At 43.1% G+C, this 24,744-nt stretch overlaps 1 long non-coding RNA gene across 1 annotated transcript in view; it reads right to left on the bottom strand.

The window, feature by feature from the left end:
• Positions 1 to 24,744, bottom strand: part of LOC134759550 (uncharacterized) — a 47,189-nt gene that overhangs the window by 584 nt on the left and 21,861 nt on the right. The window contains exons 2-3 of the long non-coding RNA XR_010135883.1: positions 18,020 to 18,163; positions 504 to 650 (exon numbers count right to left, since the gene is read on the bottom strand). This is a non-coding gene — a long non-coding RNA (uncharacterized LOC134759550). The remainder of the gene's footprint in view (positions 1 to 503; positions 651 to 18,019; positions 18,164 to 24,744) is intronic.

Genomic DNA, 24,744 nt, shown 5'->3' with positions numbered 1-24,744 from the left:
GCAGCTCAGTAGCAGTTGTCTATGTTGCCAAGTCAAGTAAAATTAATCTGCTGCCAAGGGAATTACAAAGAAATCATAGCAAACCTAATATTGGGCCACTGAGTGCAGACCCCTCTTTCCCCTTCGTTTACCTCAAATGAGGATTCCAGAATTTTGACAGACTGACATTTTTCCGTTCCTCTCTCCCATTCTCCACCCTGCCTCTCCCACTCTCCTCTTTAAGGATTCTCAGTTTATAATGTCTTTTTCAGGTTCTCTCCTTCCCGTAGCATTTGGCTATCAGCTTCATTTCTCTAGATCACAAACAGAACTTTGGCAAATAGAGACAACAGGGCAAAAGCGTGATGGAGACGAGTGGGCAAGTAGAAAACAGAAGGTTCTTTAGGAAGTCAAACATATGTTTCAGTAGCCTGTGAGCCAGCTTTTGTTCCTTATTGTGGACATGATCCCTGGAAATTGTAAACAACATAAAGAAAACTGACCCGATGCGAACATAGCCCCACCTGGAAGTTGACAGGTGTATTCCCATGGTAATCTTCAAAAGTTTCTGTTCAGCTACCCGCATCTCCTCCTCTGTGTCCTGGAACAGGATTTTTCTTTGTTCCCAGTTCTTGAAATGGTAATGAAGATTTTCCTTGTCATCTCTGAAACTTGCGATGTTGTCATGGGAGACAAATGCATCAGTGTTAGTAATCCTTAGATAAAAGGTGCTTTACAGTTATGAAAGAATTATCTTTAATTTTGTCTCTGGGGTATATGGTGAGGATTAATTAGTTAATCTGAGTAAAGTGCTATAATTGGTGGGAGGAATTATCAAAACCCTGGGGAAGGAGTAGGTTTGAATGTAGTCAATTAGAAGTATTCTGCTGTTAATGACAGCTGAGGTAGCCGTCCTTGTCTCTCAGATGTCACAGACCAGCTGGGTTTCCAGCAACATCCCAGACCATACGCCACCCACCCAGGGTGAAAAGGTGAAAATAGCTCCAGGTAAGCAGAGGGGGAGGAGGGATGTCAATGTTCAAACGGGACCTGAATCAACCTCAGATTCTGTTCTTGTCATTGGCCCTACCTGGGGACCCAAGGACATTTGTGTGAAATGGAGTGGGAGGGAAAGAATTCCCACACAGCTGCTGGGTGGGTGCTGACTCAGCACAGAGCTGCCCTGGGAGAACAGGGGGTGCTGGCAAGGAAGGATCCCTGCCAGGCCAGGCAGCAGACAGACCTTGAACCTCTATTTCTCCATGTCCTCATGTGCAAAATAAAAAGAGGGAGCCAGACGTTTAGGTATTGTAGGAAGATTTAGTAATAGCAAATGCTTACAACAGGGCAGCCAGCACCTGGGTGAGTCTTTATTCACTCAATTATCATGACAGCCCTAGAGATGGTAGGTTATTTTCCCCACCTTGCAGAGTTGATAAAAGTTGGGTTTAAACCCAGATGGTCAGATTCTACAGCCCATGCTTTTAACCCCTACATCCTGCTGCCTGCCTAAGTATAAAACCTCTGCATGAGCCTCTCAGTTCATGAAGGATCTGGGGTGGGGGAAGTATTTTTAAAGTGTCAGATGAAATTCTTTGAGGCTCTCCACAATTTAAGCCTCGGCTCATAGAAATAAATAGCTCTGTTGTTCTTTCAGGTGTCTGAAATCCATGATAGGATACAAAAATAACAAGATCGAGAGTACAACAGCTCTCTCCTCTGAGCTTTTAACAATCTTAAAGTGAGTCACATGTTGGCTTTTAAATCTAGATTGTATCCTTAAACTAAAATAGTTGTTTAGACAACGGTGCTTTTGGCAGTCTCCTAGCAAAACTGGCCAATTACGTGAACCCCAAATGCCAAGCTTTTCTGGTTTGCAAAAGCCATTTGGAGACTTAAGTGCACTGATTTGGGTAATTTTACAAGGGAATCTTAAGGTGAAATGTAAGCATGAGAATTTCTATCTACTCTCTTCTGGTTCTGCATCCTAATATATCAATCAGTCAATGAACTGTTGACATTTGCGTAATATACTGGATAGATCATGAGGACCAAGACTGTACCATAAACAGCAATTTTTAAATTTCAGTACCTAATTTTTACTTGCTCTCTTTTTCTCAATTCAGTTTCTTCTAAAACAAACAATGAATTTAATAAGCATACTCTTAGGTGAATTTTTTTAGTTCATAATGACTCATTAGAAATCCAACTGCCTAGATTTTCTGGGTATTTTGCAAGCCTGTGATGTATATAAAAATCACCTGGGGACCCTGTTAAACTGCAGATTCTGGTTCAGTAGGTCCAGGAGGAGGTGGGAGGGAGGGAGCCCGGTGTGGGGTGCTGAGATCCTACATTCCTAGTAACTCCCAGGTAATGCAGATGCTGCCAGTCCCCTAATACATTCTGCGTGTCTAGCTCTTAGACCACACTGAATAGACAGGAAGAGACAGCTCCTGGCAGTAGCGTTAGTGACAAACCAACCTGACTAGGAGTCCTTTGTAATGTGATTTTAAGCGCTTAATTTGAGAAGCATCCTCAACTTACAAAAAGCAGGGGAAACCCTGCCACCTAAAATTTTAGTCAGAAAAATTATCCCTTCATCTTCTCAAATAAGAACACCTCAAGAAGAGAGGCAACAATTTATTCCAGGATGTGGCCAGGACCAGAATTGAGAGCACTCTGCAATTTTTGGAAACATCATGGAGGGAACTAAGGGATGAGGAACTGGGAGGGACCAAGGGTATCTGGAATGAGGACTGAGCCTGGGGGCCAGAGGAGACTCCACAGGTGTACTGTACCTTCCACAGGTGACAGGAGGACCCTGGCTGAAGGGCAGTCACACTGTGGGCTCATAGTCCTGCCTAATTTTCCTGCCTTTTGGAGGTGGTTGAACATGAAGCCTCAATAAGGCTTTCTTGATAGAGAGGGAGAACTAAATTTAGAGCCAAGGAGACTGCATGAAGCTTCTGATAAGAAGGGAAAAGCAGCAGCAAGGGAACGCCAGGGAGGACAAATGGCACAACACGTAAGAGCACAGGCTCTGGATGCAGGCTGCCCGGGGCCACACCTGCCTCAGCCACCAAGCATATCTCTAAAAGGCTGGTTGTCAGCGAGTGGATAAAGAAAATGTGGTATACATATACCATGGAATACTAATCAGCCATAAAACAGAACCAAATAATGGCATTTGCAGCAACCTGGATGGAGCTGGAGACCATTATTCTAAGTGAAGTAACTCAGGAACGGAAAACCAAACATATGTTCTCATTTCTAAGTGGGAGCTAAGCTATGAGGATGCAAAGGCTAAAGAATGATATAATGGACTTTGGGGACTCAGGGTGGGGGGAAGGGAGTGAGTGATAAAAGACTACATACTGGGTACAGTGTACACTGCTTGAGTGATGGGTGCACCAAAATCTCAGAAATCACCACTAAAGAACTTACCCATGTTACCCAAAACCACCTGTTCCCCAAAAGCTGTTGAAATTTAAAAAAATAAAAGTAAAGGGCTAGTTTTTTAATCTCTGCGTACCCTGCTTCCTCATTGGTCAAAGGTAATGTGAAGAAACTGATGGTATCTACTCTAATATATACTCTCATTTTTTGTCTTATGACAGAACTCAAATATTTACCTGTGTTACACTGTGACTGGGAAACAATAAGACTGCATTTCCCCGCCTCTCTTTGCAGCTGGATATGAATACGTAACATATGAGTTCTGACCAATGAAATGTAAGCAGAAGTATTTGGATTTCTAGGAATAAAAGAAGATGGTCCTTTTACCATCCCTTCCTGCTTTCTGCTACCTGAAACAGAGATGTGATGACTGCAGCTACTGTTGCTATCTTGGACCAAGAAGTAACCTTGAAGTTACATGCCAAGGATGGTGAAGGAGAAAGGTAGATGTCTTGATGACACTGTGGAGCCATCGAAACAAGTGGCCGGGCCCACCTCCAGATGTTTTGTTTTCCACATAGGAGAAAAACTATTTTTTTTTCTTTTTAAATAAAAAGCCTCCAGTGGGGGAGAAAAAAAAAACCCTTCTATCTTATCTAAGCCACTATTGTTCAGGGCATTCTGTGTAAGCAGCTGCACCAAATACTACCTGATACATGGGTATAACGTGAAGTAACTGGTTCATTTTTCTTCTGTAAGAACTAAGTGAAAGAATGTATGTAAAACTCCTAGTGCCCTTCCAAGCACAAAGGAAGTCTCAGTATTGTTTATCCTTACTTTTAAGTGATGGAGAGGATCAGAGCTTAGAAGATAACTTTGAGAGCTGAAAGGGAACTTAGTCCCCAGCAATCTTCACCCCTCCATTTTAAAGACGAGATGCCTGAGTGCTGGAGAGGCCAGGGGCTTGCACAGGGCACCCAGCCTGGTAGAGGCAGCTCAGGTCTCCTCATGTCTGTTCCAGGCTCTTTCTCAAAGCAGAGGGTATGGAGCAGCTGACATGAGAGGGAATTGATGAAGTCAAGAGGCGACCCCTAAATAATAGGACCTCTTCCCACACGAAAGCCCTAAGGGGGAGCAAACGTTTAATTCTGAGTTTCCTCAGTCAAACAAAATCCATCTAAATTTGATTATTTACTAAACTATCAGGAAGCAGGGAGTTGAGAGGAGGGAAGGCATAAAGAGATCAGGGTTGGCTTTATAACCAGTTTTGCAATATTGATGTCTGGAAGCCAGCCAGGTCAGTCAGCCACTGCGCTGCCGTGGATGGAGGCCTGGGGAACTGGGAATGAAGAAAACGGCCTTTGCCGATGGTGTTTCCTTGGCTGGCCCCTACTCGAGACTCAGGAATAAATGCTTTCTGGACCCTCTGAAAAGTCCCCTTAGGGGCCGTCTGACTGCAGAGGCCTGTGGTTGTTCGCATGCCTTCCCAACTGTGGCCCAAGAGAACTGCTTCCCTGCCTTAGAACTAAACAAGAAGTCATCCTGTGTCCGATTGAGGCCTCTCAGGGGAAAGGGTTTAGAGCAGGCTCCTTGGGTTTGTAACAAGATCACAGATGGGGGAGTTATCTTGAGGACTTGAGGGGGAGCTGCTTCTAATCTGCTCAGCAGAGCAGTCTCCATCCCAATTTTCACACATGCAATAAAATGCTGGCTCCAGTAGCTCAAGGAAGCTCCATGATAAGTCACCCCGGAAGCCTCTCAGGCAGGGGTGGCAAATGGTTTTCATTTCATGTGCCACCTGCTCAGTACTGGTGGCCTGGAAAACTGTTGAGAAAGATCCTGAAGCTTAGTAGTAAGGAGTTCGGCAGCATATTAGCAATGTCTGCAATGAGCCAGGCAAGAGATAGATTCATGGGTCCACACATTGACCATCTTTTGCTTGGGTGTGGCAGATGTGTAAGAGCCATGTTAGACCATCAGCCTCAAACTAGACCAAAATAGATCTGTCTTACATGGACTTTTCGAGGACCAGACTGTGGCTTGTGAATACATCCCTACTCCCTTCTTACAGATGTTGCTTACAGAAAGAATACATTTTAAATTGCATACATGTTTACCATTTTTGCACTTGGAAGCATTTAATCTGCAGAATCTGCTGAATGGGACATTATCTGGTATTTACTCCAAACAATTCAAGATTAAATAAAATATAAAATGCATACACTATTACACTTTGGTTCAAGAGCCAGCACTGCAGTGTGGTAGGTCCCTCTCCTATGTCCTACAGATACAATTCCTCTCTTCTGGAAATCCCCACTCTCCACTATCAAGGGTGGGCCCCTAGCAGGTGCTCACACAAGATCCTGGCCCCTGGATTTGTTGCTTGGTGCTGAAATGGATATCTGCCTCAAGTTGAGCCAATCTGATTCATCATCCTGGGAAGGTAGAACTTGAGCTGGAAGTTGCAGAGGTTGGGAGTGGAGTCCTAATAACAGCAAAGAACTAGAGCAAGTGTCTCAAACTCAGCAGCCTATAGGAATCAGCTAGGCAAGCAGGCCAGGCATAATAATAATAATAATAATAATAATAATAATAATAATAATAATACAGCAACACTGTGATTTTTAAAAAAAATGTTGACTAACAGTAAGTCTCAGTGTTATGGGGAGGTAATAGGGAGTGGTGGGGACTATGTCCATTTGGAGAGACATGCTTAGGCCAAAGAAGCTGCTACTCAGCTCCTGCCAAATTGTTGCCATGCAGGAAAGGAATCTGTGTTGCCATGTTGTCTGATTTTTTCTTTTTTCAAGAGAAACCAGAAATCTAGATTCTTATATGAAGGTCTCTGACTTTTAAAAGTGATCAACTAAATTTCAAAACTGTACAGGCCAAATAAATTATGTCTCTTGATAAAATATTGCCTAAGGGCCAGTGATTTACAATCTATGCTTTTGAGAGAAGACATTTATATCAATCAGAGTCCTATCAGTAAAAAATTGCTTGCTCAGAGAGGAGCGTTTTTGTTTAGTTTTTTTAGAGATGAGGTCTCACTTTGTTGCCAAGCCTGGAGTGCAGTGGTGTGATCATAGCTCACAGGAGAGGAGGGTTTTATAAAGGGATGATTTACAAGTGTGCAATGCCAGTCTGGGACTACAGTAAAGTGAGTGATGCAATTGCCTCAAGCTAAAAAATTTTAAGGGGACACCAAAAATTTTAGTAATCAAGATAAATAATATTTCAATGTAATAATTTTTTGAAGTCAAAATTACTGTAAAAAAATCTATGATGAACAAAATATTAACATTTTAAACAAAGGATTAGTATTACTGATTGTACTCGTCTATTCTCACATTGCTATAAAGAAATACTTGAGACTGGATAATTTATAAAGAAAAGAGGTTTAATTGGCTCACAGTTCTGTGGGCTGTACAGGAAGCATGAGGCTGGCCTCTGTTCAACTTCTGGGGAGGCCTCAAGAAACTTTCAGTCATGGCGGAAGGTGAAGGGAGAGCGACGCACTTCACAGGACGAGTGCAGGAGGAAGAGAGAGGGGAGGTGCCATACACTTTTAAACAACCAGATCTCATAACTCACCCACTCACTGTCACGAGAACAGCACTGAGGGGACGGTGCTAACCCAATCACGAGAACTCCGCCCCTATGACCCAATCACCTCCCACCAGGCCCCACCTCCAACACTTGGGATTACAGTTGAACATGAGATTTGGGTAGGGACACTGATCCAAACCAAATCACTGATACTTCCTTTTGCTTCAAGCTCCAACATAGCCCAGCATAGAACTAGTCAGGGTGTAGAGAAACCACAAGGGATAGTACAGTACCCCGGGGGTAGGAAAAGCAGAGCTGTTACCACATCTAGGGCCAAAGGGATAAAACACAGGAGTGGTTACTAGAGCTTGGAAGGAGAAAGTCATGCCCAGAAGGCCATCTGCAGACAACCTGTGACTACTGGCCAAGGGACTTGACTAGCCCAAGGCATGACCCAAGGTGCGAGCCAAGGTAGGAGATGAACTGTTGGCCTCACTCCCCTTTCTTCCTCTGATCTCCTGACAAAATACATCACTGCCCAAACACAACCAGAACTCAAAGGGCATAGGAGCCTATTGCTACAGTTCATAACGCCCATCAATACAGTCCATAGAAGCACCGAGCAGGAGAGAAAGAAAGAGAGTGGAGCTGGAGGGACAAATGGAAGAGACCCGACAAATGCCCAAAACTCCTACCCTGGTCCTCAGCCTCCTGGGGGCCTGGGACTTCAGTGATTCCTGGGATTCAGTGAGATTTCCCAGTATCCTCCCAATATAGTCCTTTTTCTGCTTAAGCTAACTGGAGTTGATTTCTGATATTTGCCACTCAAAAATTCTTACCTAACACACACAGCCTGAGTGGCTAATCTGCAGACCAGTCAAACCCCAGGTGAATTCCCTAGTACTCGCCAGACCTGACCAGTCCCTGCTCACAAACACAGGTAATGAATCATGCAGGCCACCAACATTTAGTGACTGGAGTGACATAGCATTTCTTAACTGAATTAGTTAAGAAATCCATTGAAAAAGTGATTACTTATGGTTGTTGTCAATAATAACATAATAAAGCTGGATCCAACAAAAAAAGTTTAAATGTATTAAAATGACCCTGCCCCTAAATTTAGGTATTAGGTTACCATTTGAATGGTGGTAAAAAAAAAAAAAAAAAAAAATCCATTTCATGGACTTTTTCCTTTGGGGAAGATATCATTGAATCCATTCTATTCAGCATCTATAGAATGTTTGTTTTCTTTTTAAGAGATAAGCTCTCACTATGTTGCCCAGGCTATTCTTGGACTCCTGGGCTCAAGAGATCCTCCCACCTCAGCCTCCCAAGTAACTGGGACTACAGATGCCAAAACCGCACCCAGCTCAGCATCTATAGAACTTTGACCAAGATATTTATTTAGATTTTTTAAAATAGTTTAAAAGTAAGAGATAATATGAGAAAGGCAGAAAATCTACAATGATTACTCAAAAAAGGAAAAAACAGGCAACTCTGTAAGAACAAAATTTACTCTGAAAGTGAGTTTCACCAAAAGCCTTCCTTAGGCACTATTATGGGCTGAATTATGTCCTCCAAAGATTTATACATTGGGGTCTTAAACCTTAGTACCTCAAAATGTGACCTTTTTGAAGATAGGGTCTTCAAGAGTGAGCCCAAATCCAATATGACTGGTGTCCTTATAAGAAGAGGAAATGTGGACACCGATGCATGCAGAAGAAAGATGATATGAAAAGACAGGGAAAGATGGTCATCTTCAAGCCAAGGAGAAAGGCCTGGAACACATCCTTCTCTTGTGGACTTTAAAGGAACCAACCCTATTGACACGTTGATCTTGGATGCCTGGTCTTCAAAACTGTGCAAAAACAAATTTATATTATTGAAGCCACCTAGTCTGTGGTACTTTGTTTTAACAACAATAATAGCAAATACATATTGACGTTGCTAAATGGACTCTGCTGTCCATTAAAGGTGTCCATTTCCAGCTGCTCTAAAATAAAGGAGTTGTGATTTATTTTGCTGGGTACTATGCCAGCACAACCCAGCACATAATTTAAACTCCTGGTTATCCTCTTTGCACAAGAGTTTGGACAAAACAAAGCTGGAATGAGTAGGGTCATGGACTTCTGTACCCTATTGGCTAACATATAGCCAGTAAAGGAAAAATAGAGACTGGCTGCCCAGGCACTGCTTTAAAAGCTTTATATATATTAATTCATTTAATATTTGTAACTCCTATGGAAGATAAGCACTATATATATCATCTCCGTTTCATAGCTGAAGAAAGTGAGGCATCAAGAGGTTAAATAACTCACCTAATGTCACACATGAAGTAAATAAGAGAATTTGGATGATAAATCTCAATCTGAATCAAAATTCTATACCCCAAATCTGTGCTTGTAACTGCTATACCTTACTGCCTCTTGGGTGTAGATCTTTTCTGCAGAGGATGATTTTTTTCTCCCACCCCTAAGCTGTTATCAGCCAGACAAAATGGAAAGTCAGGTTTCATGGGTGCATCCATACTCGTGTCCAAGTCCCTTTCGATGAATCTGATACCCTCAGAGACATTGAAACCTGGTCTTATTTTAAAAATCATGGTGTTGGCCAGGTGCGGTGGCTCATGCCTGTAATCTAAGCACTTTAGGAGGCCGAGGTGGGTGGATCACCAGGTCAGGAGATTGAGACCATCCTGGCCAACATGGTGAAACCCCATCTCTACTAAAATACAAAAAATTAGCCAGGCGTGTTGGCGCCCACCTGTAGTCCCAGCTACTCGGGAGGCTGAGGCAGGGGAATCCCTTGAACTCAGGAGGCGGAGGTTGCACTGAGCCGAGATCGCACCACTGCACTCCAGTCTGGCGACAGAACAAGACTCTGCCTCCAAAACAACAACAACAACAACAAAAAATCATGGTGTTACTACAAGAAATGAGTGATTGAATCAACAGTATCCCTCAATATAGGCACAAAATTGAGTCCAACATAATTTGATGGAGTTATACAGGTGTCATGCTGGTACCCTTGACCATCACAGTGCTGTTGGTCATACCCATTTATCCAGAGATGACTCCCAGGATGACTCAGTGGCAGGCAGTCTCTGAAACCCCTTTCCTGCTGCTTGCCAGTATCAACACCCATCATCACCACCACCATTTGGCACAATGCCCAGAGGAGCTAGGGGATGGGACAAAATAGTATCTGTCTCACAATGTTGTGAGACTTAGTGGGCCCTCAGTATAAGTATTGGTCCTTTTCCCCTTTATAACTAAGTGATAAAGCCTTGCTCAATGCAGATGAAAGTATTAGTTATAAACTTGTGTTTGGGGATTATATTTTAATTTATTAAATTAATCCCTCTCTCATGACTTTTGCAGAGCTAATGACAAATTGGCCTGTGTGCACACAGATTGGAAAGATGCAGACTTTGCCCTGTCTGTGCAGTCAGCATGCAGATGAGAGTGGGACGCTTGCTGCAGAAACACCTTCAGTTCAGCAGCTGCCTACAAGGGAAGAAAACTCAGGATGTATAAAAACAGAGAAGTGACATTCTCCCTGCAAAATCAGCATTCTAAAATGATTATCCTGTCTCATCAGAGTCCTGTTTTGGCCAGACTCCCCTGTCCATTAAAAGTGTCCATTTCCAGCTGCTCTAAAATAAAGGGGTTGTGATTTATTTTGCTGAGCACTGTGTCAGCACAGCCCAGTGCATGATTTAAAATCCTGGTTTTTCTCTTTGCACAAAAGAGTCTGGACAAAACAAAGCTGAGATGAGCAAGGTCATGGACTTCTGTACCCTACTGGCCAACATATAGGCGATAAAGGCAAAATAGAGACTGGCCGTCCAAAGCTTTGTGGACCGTGGGAAGTGATGTTGCCAAGGTGATGATTTGGAACCAGACCGGAGAAGCTGGTGCTAACAAGGACAGGAGACCCAAGGAACATTTCCTGAAAGGGAAGAGAGAAACTCAAAGGGAATTCACCAGCAGTTGGTAGGATTTCCACGTTTTGTCTGAAATATGTATTTCTAGCCTTCCTTATGTTGGAAAATTGTGTTCAGAACTCTGAACTCTGAACACAGTAGACTTATCACATCCTGACTGTCAGAGATAATTTAAAATCAGATGAGAGGGAAGGAAGGAAAATTGAGAGTCATGATTGTCATCCAATCCAAGCTCGGTAAAAAGCATTTGATAATGGTCTATTTATAGAGACATGTAGGATGGTCATTAGGAACACAGCCCAGGGATCAGGCCCCAGCTCTGATGGATTTTGTGAGAGACACTCACCAGTTTAGGAAAATCATTTAATCTATTGGTACTTCAAATTGGATCACCAACAAGAATGAATAAGACCTGTGCACATGTACCCTATAACTTAAAGTATATATAAAAAAAAGTTTCTAAAAAATAAAAATAAAAAAAAGGTTGGATGCTAAATTTAAAAAAAAAAAAAGAATGAGTAAGACCTATGGAATTTTATATCAGAGGGAAAAAACAAGAAAAGTCCATACATTTAGTTTGAAATAGTCATTATTTCCTTTTGATTTAAAAACTAAACCACATTGTCAGGGACCAATAAATCAGCCTATTAATTTATTTATGCCTAATTCATGTTGCCTACTGACGATCAGTAGGTGTTCTGATTTCTGAGCTAATACTCTATCTGAATGAATATTTGGGTTTTGCTCATGGAAAGCCAACTCCTGGCAGGCCTATACTGAACTCAGAACTCACCTCTGTGCCCCTCAAGTCATTTGCTTACTTCCCTCGTTATAGAAACAATGGAAGTTATTTATTAGCAAGTGAGAAAAGTTCTGGAATATAAATTGTGGACTGTGGTTGCTATTAAGCCATGAACAGTTCGTCCTTTATAAGGTAGAGGAAGGACATGGAGGAGAGGGAGAGCCAAGAAATCAGCCAAGAAGCACGATCACTGCTCCAGTGTAAAATTGGGATCTAAAGAGTTTGAGAGTTCATTAGAATCACAGCATAGAATCTTTTGAGCTAAATGCACACCTATGGTTTATATCACCAAAATGCCAAAAATCTTCTGCATAGCGCAAGCTGACTGAGTAAACGATTTAATGTGATTCTCACTCCACCTTGGGAAGTCAACAGATAAGGTACTGACGGTTATGTCCATTTCATGGGAGAGGAACAGATGCTCATACAGAACAGAAAGTATCCAAGGGAGCTTTATTTCCAGGGAATGATGCTGCCTATAAGGTTTTCTGGCCACTAAATAGCGGAGCCAGTACCTAATCCAGGCCCTCTGATTGTTAGCCCTGTTCCTTCAAACTGCAGGACATCACCACCACCACACCCACCTTGCAAAATGAAAGTCTCTTTTCAAACATAAAAGCCACAATATGAGCTATGGCAGCCATTGAGAGGCACATCCTTTCCTCTGTGAAATTTCACTCAGGCACAGCCCTATAACATCACAAAATTTAGTAATGAAAATAATCTCTAGTCTAATATACTTGTTTTATGAACAGATAAGGAAACCGAGGCACAGAGGGGCTAAGTAACTTGTCTCAAAATCACACAGCTGCATTACTTGTTGCGTTGGTTAACTGAAATGTTAAGATCAGTTCAGTCATTCCACAGTTTACAAGAAATAATTAGAAGGCATCCCATTTATAGAATATAAACCTGATCAGCCGGGTGTGGTCGCTCACACCTGTAATTCCAGCACTTTGGGAGGCTGAGGCGGGCAGATCACCTGAGGTCGGGATTTCCAGACCAGCCTGGCCAACACGGTGAAACCCTGTCTCTACTGAAATACAAAAATTAACTAGCCATTGTGTTGGAGGGGCAGCTGAGGCATGAGAATCGCTTGAACCTGGGAGGAGGAGGTTGCAGTGAACGAAGATCATGCCACTACGCTCCCGCCTGGGTGAAGAGTGAGACGAGAGAGAGAGAGAGAGAGAGAGACAGAGCACGCGAGAGAGAGAGAGAGAGACAGAGCGCGCGAGAGAGAGAGTGAGAGAGAGAGGGCGAGGAAGGAAGGAAGGAAACTAAACGAAACAGTAGTTCAAAACAAGTTAAGTGATTTGCAGAGATCAAAAGGAAGGAAGGAAAGAAACAACAGTGCAAAACAAGTTAAGTAATTTGCAGAGATCGCAGAAGAAGTGGAGGGACAGCAGGATTTGAAACCAGGCTGATCTGACTCCAAACTCCCCAACCTCACCCACACCAACAGCATGTTGTGCCAGCAGCCTTTTGTGCCCCTGTGGAAGAGCAGGATAGGGGCACTGCACAGGTTTCATTCACTGGAAAGGAGAACTTCTTGCCCACACATAAGCACCTTGGACTCAGCTAAATCCAGAGAACTCTTAGTCTCACCTAATCCAAAACTGCTAGATTTCAAATCCCAAAGGACTCATTTTGCCTCTCAGCAGCCCCAGCACAGACACGCAGCCCTGACAGTTTGCACTGAGGATTCCAGATTCCAGAGTGGAGCCCAGCTGCGCAAAGCCACTGAAGCTGTGACTGGCAGCCGCACTCACTGACCTTCTCAAAGGCCTCTGTGCTCCCAGGCCTAGAAGAGCATTATTTTAGGGATAATGGCTGACAGCTGCTGCAGCCTCGTGGGTGCCCAGCCCGTGTCCACCACATCCTTAGGAATCTTGGTGGTTCCAGGCTTTCTGGCCCAGAGTAACCAGCGACTGGAATCCTGGAGTTACTTCATTAAACTGGTTTCAAGTTACATGCTTTCTTTTATAGGACTGGGGGGAAATGAAACCTGCCAGCCTATTGTCTGTGCCGTACATAACCACTTCTTCCTTGGTGAAATTTCTCCCAGCTCCTGTGTCCCCATCCTGAGTGCAGTAGGGAAGTAGCAAAAGAATTGGTTTTGCCAAATAAAGTTTAAAATGTTGGCCAAGACCAGTGTCGTGCCCCTGTTGCCTCAGCAACCAAGCTGAGGCAGGAGGATCGCTTGAGGCCAGGAGTTTGAAGCCAGTCTAGACAATAGAGCAGGACCCTGCCTCTACAAAATATTTATTAAAAAATTAGTGGCCATGGTGGCATGCACTGTAGTCCTAGCTACTCAGGAGGCTGGTGTAGGAGAATCACTTGAGCCCAGGAGTCCAAGGCTACAGTGAGCTATGATTGCACCACTGCACTCCAGCCTGGGGAACAAAGTGAGACCCCATCCCATAAATAAAACAGTCTCTACTTTCTGAGTATCTTGTTCCCCATTGCACTCTTGCAGGCTGAGTGTTTCATCGAGTTCCACAGTGCCTTTGCATTTCTTATGCATATCTAGAGGACAAGACACCATAAGAGAGTGCCTCCTGTTTTCAGTTTTTGTCGTTATCATTAGCTTTCCAATGGTCAACTGCCAAAGAGGCCACTTGGAAGTAGGTTTGCTCTCTTTCTCTCTCCTTTTTTAAACTCAGATGTGCGTAGGTAAAATGGTTGAAATGACTCTTTAGAAGAATGTGTTCTCTCCATGCTAAATGCCTCAGATCTCAGCTAATCTTGCAGAGCTGGACAGGATCTTTGAACAGGTTAATGTAGTGGTTGAGAAAATCTCCCCCTGGGGAAATTCCTCAGTCCTCTGACAGCCAGCATCTGTGCCAGCGAGGGCACATACCCCTTTGGGGCAGTCTTGGAGTGTTCTCCTCCCTTGGTGGATTCACAGAGTGCAAGGGGTACCACAGAAGGGGCTGAAGGCTCCTGTCACTCTCCCATAAAGCCCCTCTACCGATGCAGCATAGGGCATGACATCATTAGGGGAGAAGATGGGAATGGGATGATTTGGATTCAGGCAACTGGGGTCAAATCCCACCTCCGCTGCTCACTCGGTAGGCAACATTAGTATATCCCTGAACCGCTCTGTGCCTCAGTTTACACATCTGTAAAACAGGAATAATAATACCTGCTGCACAATATGGCTACGGCTTTATAAATGATACAGCACTATTATCCATAATAGTAGTAACCTTAAGGAGATGCTGAAGACTCTTCTCAGATTTGTCCCAGTGCTTACATCTACTACGTTTAAGGGGAATAGGTTTGAAGATAAATTTCATTATCCTTGTCATCACTGATACCTTCATGAGTCAAGCACTAGAAGTAGACTCGGCACCAGATGAAACATGGTCATCAAAATTATCCCTGAAAGGCCAGTTGCTCAAGATATTTCAGACATCAAAACTATGCCCCCCCGGCCCAACCCCCGAGGCCTCAGCTGCATCACATTCCTTCACTTGGACCCGCCTGCAGACCACACAGTATCTCCGGGCAATTTCAAACTCTCTCTACCGACTGCCTCTTGCTATCTGGATTGCACACTCAGGCAGCCTGATTCTTGTCTGGTGAACCACATAGAAACCAAGAGAATGAGAGCTAATGTAATTGGTTGAAGTCATTTCCAGAAATACGCTATTGGGGACATATCGAGAAGGTATCTGGGTTCTAAACAGGAAATCATAATAATCAGACTAATGCAGCATCCAAATTACTTCAGGGAAAACAATTTTTACAAAATCAAATTACAGACATACCAAGCTCCTCATCAGAAATAGAAAGAGGCTTCCTTTTTCATTACACCTCTGTTTTCCAGCAAATTTCTTGCTCATTCTAGAATGAATCTTGACTATTCACAATCCCTATCATTGTTCCTGAAATAACACCCTCATTAATTATGTCTACTCTGAAATACAGTTTAACCTGTTTTATAGTTAACAGCAGCCTTAACATACAGTCCCAAGTGAACCGTGTAGAGAGCCTCAGAATTACAAACGTAAAGTGACGGCAAAGGAAGAAAACATATATGCCTTCTAACTGACTCAGAAATGGGCTTCCCACACCCCCTGCAGTCATGTGCCATGCAATGACATCAGGCAACAACAGACTGCATGTATGATGGTGATGCCATAATATTAGAATAGAGCTGAAAAATTCCTATCCCCTGATGACATATTGATGATCCTGACCCCGATGATTAAGCCCGGGCTAATGTGTGTGTAGTTGTCTCAGTTTTTAACAAAAAAAGTTTAAAAGTAAAAACAATAATAATAAAACTTAATGAAAAAAATGTATAGAATAAGGATATAAAGAAAATATTTTTGCATAGCTGTACAATGCCTTTGTGTTTAAAGCTAAGTGTTATTCCAAAAGAAGTTTAAAACGTTAAAAAGTTTGTAAAGTGAAAAAGTTACAGTAAGCTAAGGTTAATTTATTATTGAAGAAAGAAGAGTTTTAAAATAAATTTAGGCCAGGCACAGTGGCTCACGCCTCTAATCCCAGCACTTTGGGAGGCCAAGGCAGGCGGATCACTTGAGGTCAAGAGTTTGAGACCAGCCTGGCCAACATGGTGAAACCTCATTTCTACTAAAAATACAAAAATTAGTCAGGCATGGTGGTGGGCAACTGTAAGCCCAGCTACTGGGGAGGCTGAAGCAGGAGAATCACTTGAACCCAGGAGGCAGAGGTTTCAGTGAGCGAAGATCACGCCACTGCACTCCAGCCTGAATGACAGAGTGAGACTGTCTCAAAAAAAGTAAAATGAATTTAGTGTAGCCCGAGTGTGCTGTGTTTATAAAGTCTACAGTAATGTACAGTAATGTCCCAGGCCCTCACAGTCACTCACCACTTACTCACTGACTCACCCAGAGCAACTTCCAGTCCTGTAAGCTCCACTCATGGTAAGTGTCCTTACAAGTATATCATTTTTTATCTTTTATACCATAATCTTTTCTATGTTTAGATACACAAATACTGATCATTGTGTTACAACTGCCTATAGTATATTCAGTACAGTGACATGCTGTACAGTTTTATAGCCTAGGAGCAATAGGCTATACCACATAGCCCAGGTGTGTAGTAGGCAGTAACATCTAGAGCTAGGCAAGTACACTCTATGATGTTTGCACAAAGAAATCGCCTGACAATGCACTTCATAGAATATATCTACATCATTAAGTGACACACAGTGGCATTTCAGCACTCCGTGCCCTACTTCTTTATATACATATTAATAGCTTCGAGGGAATGGGGAGTCATTTAGCATTAACAAGCAATGAAAAGTGGAATCTTTTTCTTGTTTCAGAAAGTGACAGTAAGCAATCTAGAAAATGTGGACAAGACGGAGGAAAGGAAAGAGTGAAGGGAAGAAGGGAGAGTAGAAAGGAAAACCGAGACGACTTTCCTCATGTCCTGAATCTGATGAGCTCAGACTGTCTGGCACATGCCCTTCAGGTAGGTGATAGGGCAGTGTTGGGCTGATTCTGGGAAAACTCTCCTCTACAGAACTCAGGTGTCTTTAATACAGTGTAGTCCATTTTGTTCTTTTTTCTTCTGTTTCTTAGCGATGGGCTTGCCTTTTTAGTGGTTGGCTAGAAATGAATACATTATCATCCACCACTAACAAATCCACAGGAGGACATCTTCTGTCCCTGGGCACACGCTGGTTACCCATCAATCACTTTTTATTGACCTTGAACTAAGATCCATAAATTCAAAAACTGCAATTTAAAAATTTTATAGGCAAACTAATGGAATATCAACTTCTACAAGGCTGATTCTTCAATAACACACTTGAAGGACATAGTCCCCTGCCAGGGATGGAGCTCTGTTTGCTGATTTTTCACCAAGGGACGGGAGGAAGGAACACTTAGTGAGCCTCCAGTGTGTGCCAGGCACCGTATGGGGTGCTTCACATATATGATACCAAATCTAAGTTGCCACCAACTGTAACACGCCCAGCAGGAAAGCAAACCTACTGCCGATTAATTGAAGGATGCCATCCAGGGTGTATTTACTGGGAAGCTAAGAGAGTTTCAGCCTCAGGGCCCCTTTTATGCATGGGCCCTTCCAATGTTCTGGGAGAGGGGCCAGCAGTGTGTTCACGTGGCCATGTATTTTTGTAAAATTTGCAAAAGATATTTTAACCGCAATCGGTTAGACCACTGTCTCTTTCCACTCTGACTTCCCCTCTGTCACACTTCCCCTTATGTGGGTGGCACTGGAGTGGCCATGGGCAACTTGGGGATCCTATTAAAGGGGAAGTTGAGCTGGGGATACATTTAGTCTGGGTTCAGTGGGACGTTTGTATGTGGTCTGTGCAGTTAACTTACTGCTGGGCATGCTGGGATAGAAATGGCTTCACCGCTTCTCCCCTCCACCACACTAGCTCTCCTGGCAGTAAGATGCTCCAGTGCAGGGCTCCAGGTTGTATCCAATATAAACACATCCCACCACACTCGCCAGCAGCATATGGCCTGGGTAGCAGAAAATAAACAAGGTGTGAAGTGTGTGAGCCAGAAGTTGGTCTGTGGAAAATTTTCCCAAATCTCATAGTTCATATAGGAAAGAAACTTCATAGAGGTTTTCCCCAAATTTGACAAAAAATCTCTCAAGATTTATATGACATTACCAAAAATAGTTGTGAAGCTGGAAAACACACATTTTACTGTTGATAGTAAAAAATAAATTTTCATCAACCATTGAGAAGGAGGACTGAACTGTCTATTCTCTCTATAGAAAACAGACATAACCAATTCATTGTCATACAGCCCACTCCCCTCCAAAAATGCAGGGCAAAGAAGCATAACAGAAGTGGGCCAGGCAGTTAATTTTTACAAATATTATGGTATTTTTATGGTATTTTATGTTGTTTGTGATTTATATCAGCTTTTTAAAATTTGTGGTTTGTTGTGATTTTCCCATTTAAACAAATATTCATGTTCTTACCTAATTTTGCACGTATTATTTTCTCTTTTTTATAAAGGTCCCTGAATAATATAAAGTTCAGGCCCCATAAAACCGGGGTGGTCTAGACCCCTGGATGCCATCCCAATATCAGAGAACTTTCTAATGTATGGGTGGAAATAAGAACCTTAGACCTGATTAAATAAATAGCAGGTATTATTTCCTTAATTCCACATAACAACACTGGGAGGCAGGTGTGTCACTTTACAGGTGAGGAAACTGGGCTCAGGAAGTTGGAAATTTTCCCAGAATTACTGCCATGGCTAACCTGGAAATATTCAAAACTTAAAGCCACAAAGTGAGGCCTGAACTTTTTGAGGAGCCCTAAAGTTCCTCTATCTCCACTGAATTTGTAAAATGCAGAATCAGGATTAGAACCAGACTCTTTACCTGAAACCTTGTAGCCTTACCACACCTCTTTGGAAAAGAACTTCCACTAACTCCTTATAGAAATTTATATTTCCTGTTAATCCTCCAAAAGGTATTTCATTTTCATCCTTATGTGTAACTTTGCAATTAAATGACTATCTTCTGTTCAGGAGTTTTAGGGATTTTAGAAAGGACCCATCCCCAAACTCTGCTCCCAATTGCTGTCCCCCGTGACCAGACCAGTCAGAGAGGACTTTGCCATTAGACACCCTTTGAGTTAAAACATAAAAGCTCGTTCCTCTCAAAATGTATATGTATACTTAGAAGTAGAAACTCAATGAGGAAGCTATTCTTCATCATTAAGAACTTAACAAGAATGTATATTTCAAAAGAACTAACACCGCAGGATTCCTGGGCGGAAGGCGTTGTAGTGGTGCTGGCAGGGCCTGTTTTGTTATGGAGGTGGGGCAGACATAGAGGGTCCCAGGCAGCCAGAAGGCAGCAGTGCTGTAGCCATTTCCACTTCCATTCTACCTAGCACACTATAGTTATTAAAAACTAATCAGGCCAGTGCTGTGGCTCAGGCCTATAATCCCAGCACTTTGGGAGGCCGAGGTGGGTAGATTGCTTAAGCTTAGACATTTGAGACCAGCCTGGACAATGTGGCGAATCTTGTCTCTGCAAAAAATACAAAAATTAGCTGGGCTTGGTGGCGCATGCCTGCAGTCCCAGCTAGTCGGGAGGCTGAGGTGGGAGGATTGCTTGAGGCCAGGGGGCCGAAGCTGCAGTGAGCCAAGACTGTACACTGTACTCCAGCATGGGTGAGAGAACCAGACCCTGTTTCAAAAAAAAAAAAAAAAAAAATGCTAATCAGTTAGTTCCTGGTACAAAACTTCTCCTGGCCATTAAGCTGGCACCACTGAATCCAGTATTTCAGGGGACTACATACAAGCAGTCCCAGTGGGGACTTTTCATCCTTGCAGATATCATCACTGACACCAGCCTGAGCTCCCTGTCTCCCTTTGCCATGATTTATGGGGAGAAAGCTGAGGTTTAAGGCAGAAGTTTAATTGGGGGTCCATGAAACTGCTTGAAATTTGTTGCAGGAGTAAGATGAGACTGCAATTTTTAAGGGAGACAGTCAAATATTAAAGGGATTTATGAGCTCCCCAAAAGTTTAAGAACCACTGTTTTAGAAGAAAAGCACTGAAATAAAATTAGTACAAGTCTCAGAGGGATGCTGATACCAAAAACATAGTCAAGTGATGTCAGGTGGTGCGTGTGTAGGTATGTGGATAAGAAAAAGTTTGTTACGTTTAAGTGGTGTGCAATGTTTTTAACTTGCTAGATAATCAGTTAAGAAATTCTGGTTTTTATTAAATCGTTAAAATAATTAGTTAAGATTTTCTCTCTGGACATGCCTATATTATATGCATAATACTAGAGGATTCATCAGATTTCCATTTTTAACTTACTAGATCATTTTATTTTTAATAATACAACTGAATGAGAATCCTATTTTTGGCTCCAAGTCAGACTATAAACAGAAAATATTGAGCTGCATAGAAATCATCTTACCACAGTTTCATTTTGACCTTCTATTCCACAGCCATTTGTTTAATACATTTTGCTTTGTGTTTAGAAGTGCATTATTTATTATCTGAATTAAGCTGTAATTTGTTTCTGTTAATACAAAAAAACGCTCTGCCAACTCAACCAGCTTCTTGCATCAATGAAAATCATGATCTCATTAGGAGTTGCTTTAAGAAAAAATGCAGCTTTTTCTTTTTTCTTTCTTTTTTTTTTTTCTGAGACAGAATTTTGCTCTTGTTGCCCAGGCTGGAGTGCAATGGTGCAATCTCAGCTCACCGCAACCTCCACCTCCCAGGTTCAAGCAATTCTCTTGCCTCAGCCTCCCAAGTAGCTGGGATTACAGGCATATGCCACCACGCCTGACTAATTTTGTATTTTTAGTAGAGACAAGGTTTCTCCATGTTGGTCAGGCTGGTCTCAAACTCTTGACCTCAGGGGATCCGCCCACCTTGGCCTCCCAAAGTGCTGGGATTACAGGCATGAGCCACTGTGCCCAGCCAGCTTTTTCTTAAGAAAGCAGCTTCTCTGCCTGACCTTCATCTTGCTTCCTTAACCCATCTCCCTCTGGACATGCCAAAATGCTTCCATCTCATACTTCCGTCCTGTTGGGTCCTTCCAATCTTTGACCCACCACCCCACAAACCTAATTTGGGCACCTGAGTCAGGGCTTTCCAGTTTGTGTCTTTGAGAGAAAGGATCTGCCCTTAGCTTGAGAGAAACTGTAACCTGGAACAACATGCCCTTTAACAGGGATGTTTGTTCAGCGTTGGTTGCATATTCATCCAAACCCACTGCACAGCTCCCTTGAGCACCACCTCTTGAGAGGGTTTGTTAGACTTACTGCAAATAAATGGACAAAGTTTTCAGGAGGTAGCATTTCTCAATTTTCCAAATGGTTGGGTTTGGGGTTTGGTTATTTGAGGCTTGTTTATTCTTTTTTATTTCCACAAAGATGATTGCCCCTCTCTGCCCCTCTCCAGCCCTCCTGACCACAGCAGACCATGTGATGATGTGAAAGCAGTTAAGCCCAAAATGCTTGACATCGTTCCCATATTTGGGGACTTTCCCACCTTAGGGGTTCTTATCTCCCCACAGCTGAAACCAGAAAACTGACTTTCCCTGATTGCCTTGCAGCTAGACCTCACCATGTGACCCAGGCTCTGCCAATCAGATAGTCTAACAAACAACTTCATTTGGAATTGAACCATGAGCAAGCCAAGTGTGCAGAATCCATTGGCTAGAAAGGGTGGCAGTGGTGTGTCCAGCTCTTAGGGGCAACAATGGCATGAGCTGTGCTGAGGGGGTCTAGACTTGGAGGCAGCTGCAGAGACCCTTTCTGACTCACTCCCAGGGTGTGGTTGGTTTGAGCCTTATTCTGACCTGCTGGCCTACAAGCCTGGCTTTCTGGCCCTCTAGAAATTTTGAAAGTGTCTTCATATCCTCTAATAAACTCCTTTTTCTGCTGAAACAACTGCAAATGGGTTTTGGTTTTGGTAACAGATCCTTGATGGATACAATGCGCATGAAGCCCTGCATGGTCTCCAGCCAGCCTGCTTCCCCTATTGGACCTGTTAGTGTTCTTCCCTTCTTACTGGGCCCTCGTCTCCTCCCCCAAGGAGTTAAGTTCTCTCCTGCCTCAGCCTTCGCAGGTGCTGTTTCTCAGCTGGGAATGTTCTGCCCGTGCTCCAACCCTGGCTCCCTCCTGAACTCCAAACACAGCTCAAAACTGACTAGGTTAAGTCTTCCCAGTACACCCTCCTGGCATCCTAGACTTGCCCTGCATGGTACTCATCACAGTTGAAATTAAATACTTAGTTGGTTAGTGATTTTCTCTCCGAAGAGACTGTAATAATCAAAATAATAACATTTATTGCACTCTTTCCAAATGCCAGGAAGACTTCTAAACACTTTACATGGATCACCTCATTCCATCTTCACTAAAACCCTAACGAAAGTATTATTATAAAACCCATTTTACACATGGAGAAACTTAGACTGAGCACTTAAGAAACAAATCCTAGGTCACACAAAAAGTATGGGCTGGAGCCAACATCAGAACCCGGAAAATCTCACACTAGATCACACTCTTAATCCCATCTGTCATCTCTACAGTGGGTGCCTGCATCCCAGAACTTGTGCAAAATAAGCCATTGGAGGGTGAGAAGAAAATATTAGAAACTTATATAGATGTATACATTTGTATCTCCTCTGGATTAATTTATTTTGCCTGTCCATTTTGTAATGTACACAAATCATTTTACTTGATGTGCATAATATAGCAATATATTACATAATTTATAAATAAAAAACAGAGTAGTTCAGCTCAATGTTTTTCCTATAGGGATGTAAAATGACTAACTTTTAGAGACTACTGCTCTCAACTATGAGCTCTGTGAAAGCAGGACTGTCACTCACAGCACCTCAGCAGCTAGCACAGAAGCCTGACACATAGCTAGTACCTGATAAATATGTGTTGACTGAATAGTGTCCCTTCTAACACTGGGAATGCCAGCACCAAAAGAAAGAATGCTCCAATGTCCACTACATAAGTTCATTCAGGTTCCTGATATTTCTGCGTCTGTGATGACTTCCTTTCTTGCTCCTTCTCAGATTCTGAATCTGAGACATGATGTTTTCATCCATGCTTGTAGACTCCCCACTCCCAGCAGAGAATAATGTTCATTTGAGCAAGAGGCAGCAGCAGCCCCCAGGCAGCCTGTGGTTCCTGGATTATTTTGCACTGACCTGCTGTCATTGGCAGTGAAGCATAGGTAGGGGATTGCTGGTGCAAGGTGCAGCTCAGGGATGTGCAAAGCCACTTGTGGAAACTCTGCCCACCCCTGTTCCTCTTTCTGCCTCTTTTGACCTGCCTAACTAATTTGAGCTCCCCATTTCTCTGCAGATACAAAGACTCCTGAAGGCTTGGGAGGGAGCGAGGACATGGCTGAGCAGGGGAGAAAGGGAAGGGGACAACAGGACTTTTATGAAAGAGTGAAAAGGAAGGACAATTTGAGAACGTGACCTGTCTTCCTTCTCTGACGTGGAGGCTGGTGAAAGTGAAACATCACTGAACAAATCCTTGCTAAGTTAAAAACAAATTAAAATCACCATCTAATGTGGGTAAAGAGATGCAACTGGCTAACTACGTGGGTGTGGATTTCCCACAGGGCCCCTGAAAGCACTGCTTTGGACAGGGCTCCTACCCGATAAAGGTTATTTTTCAGTCATTTTTAGAATTTGCATCAGTTCAACTGTTTTTAGATAGGTTTGTGGGTTGTTTGTTCTTTAAAAGTCTACACAAAGCAGCCTGTGGAAATGTCAGAGGCATGTGAACCAGAACAACTCCATCTTTAATAGGAGCTGGGTAAAGTGAGGCTGATACCTACTGGGCTGCATTCCCAGGTGGTTAAGGCATTCTAAGTCACAGGATGAGATAGGAGGTCAGCACAAAACACAGGTCATGAAGACCTTGCTGATAAAACAGGTTGCAGTTAAGGAGCTGGCCAAAACCCACCAAAACCAAAATAGTGACGAGAGTGACCCCTGGGCATCCTCACTGCTACACTCCCACCAGTGCCATGACAGTTTACAAATGCCATGGCAACATCAGGAGGTTGCCCTATATGGTCTAAATAGGGGAGGCATGAATAATCCATCCCTTGTGCAGCATATCATCAAGAAATAACCATAAAAATGGGCAATCAGCAGCTCTCGAGGCTGCTATGTCTATGGAATAGCCATTCTTTTATTCTTTTACTTTCTTAATAAACTTGCTTTCACTTTGCACAGCAGACTCACCCTGAATTCTCTCTTGCACAAGATCCAAGAACCCTCTCTTGGGGTCTGGATCGGGAACCTTTTCCTGTAACAGAAACATCAGACCTAACCACCAAAGAACATTCCGGTTAGAGGTTTACAGGTCAGGGAGCTGAGCCGTGTGAAGACGCCAGCAGCTGTATTTGCAGGCACAGGTGTGGTCCTTTGCAGGGCAGCCACAGAAGGTCAGCCTGACCTGTGGAAACCATTCCTGGGGCTAACAGAGACCCATGGACCAGTCTTCCACTGGCAGACTCGCTGTCAGTCTTGCTTGTTAGACCTCCACCACCTTAAATAATGCCCATGTGGGTGG

The sequence above is a fragment of the Pongo abelii genome, chromosome 11 (genome assembly GCF_028885655.2).
Source record: "Pongo abelii isolate AG06213 chromosome 11, NHGRI_mPonAbe1-v2.0_pri, whole genome shotgun sequence".
In the NCBI taxonomy this organism is placed as follows: domain Eukaryota; kingdom Metazoa; phylum Chordata; class Mammalia; order Primates; family Hominidae; genus Pongo; species Pongo abelii.
The sequence above is the reverse complement of the archived record's forward strand: the minus strand, read 5'-3'. Positions and strand labels throughout refer to the sequence as shown.